The sequence below is a fragment of the Cebus imitator genome, unplaced genomic scaffold (assembly GCF_001604975.1).
Source record: "Cebus imitator isolate Cc_AM_T3 unplaced genomic scaffold, Cebus_imitator-1.0 Scaffold288, whole genome shotgun sequence".
Classification (NCBI taxonomy): domain Eukaryota; kingdom Metazoa; phylum Chordata; class Mammalia; order Primates; family Cebidae; genus Cebus; species Cebus imitator.
In genome coordinates this window covers 2,835,960-2,837,258 of record NW_016107603.1, presented here as the reverse complement: position 1 = coordinate 2,837,258, position 1,299 = coordinate 2,835,960, and positions in this window count along the sequence as shown.

Below are 1,299 nucleotides of genomic sequence, written 5' to 3'. Positions count from 1 at the left end.
AAAAAAAAAAAAAAAAAACAGAAAAAAGCTACATTCCTAGGAAAAAATGGGCAAAAAACATGTCTGTTTTGTGCTGCCACATCAGAGTACCTGAAACTGGATAATTTATAAAATAAATATATTTATCTTGTCACAGTTGTGGGGGCTAAGAAGTCCAAGATCAAGGCTTTAGTTGGCTCAGTTGTCTGGTGAGGATTATATACTCATCTTTGGGAGGGGAGAAATTCTGTGTTATCACATGAAAGAAGGTGAAAGGACAGGCCTATTTAAAACTGCAGGAAGAAGTCCTCATGGCATAATGATGCCTTAAAAGTCTCACCTTTTAATACTATCACATTGATAACACCTGAAATTTGGAGCAGATCATTCAAACCACAGCAGGACATAAAAAGTATTGAAAACCCAGGAAACACACATACACACAACAACAAAAGGCACTAAAGTGTTTGAAAAATATTATAATGTAATCACTTGAATAACTGCATAACTGCAAACTAAAAGGCAAAGTCTATTTTTTTTTTTTTTACAAATGGCAACAGTAGATATTAAAAAGCAAAGTAGTAGTCAGCACTGGCAAATATGGGGAAACAAGCACCTATTGTAAGTAGGATATAAATGAGTGTACCATCTCTGTAGAGCAACTTGACAACATCTAAAAAAATATTAAACTACAACCATCTTATTACTTAGTATTTCAATTTCTAGAATGTTTCTTCCAGATATACACACTTTATCTACAAAGTTATCCCTAGAAGAATTTTAGCATTGTTCATGAAAGACAAAGGCTAAAATCTATGTAAATGGCCATCAAAATTGGATTGGCAAAGCAAATTATATTAGATCAATATAATGGTATAATAGACAATAGACCTACTGATATAGAATATGATGGAATTATCTTGAAAGTATAATTAGAAGAAAAACATATAAGGCAGAGATATTTATTAGTATACTAAGCTCACATTTCAGTAAAAGAAATATATATGTGTGAATGTGAGACAAAGAGAAGGGAGAGATTTATTTTTCATGTTTATATTGTATAGGCATTGCTTTTACATTTTTGTTACAAAAATATATTAATAGGTATTATTAAAAGACAAACATGGACAGAACAGATAATAGGGTAATGAATATAATTAATGGAAAATAAACTTTTAAATATGATTAATATTTAATATATGAAAAACATTTTACTTCATAAAATATGTTAGAAATTTGAAATTAGAGACAAAGAGTTTATGTAAATCCAAATTATGATTTCTAAAATAAATATTAATAGAAAGCTAGAATAATCTGCCA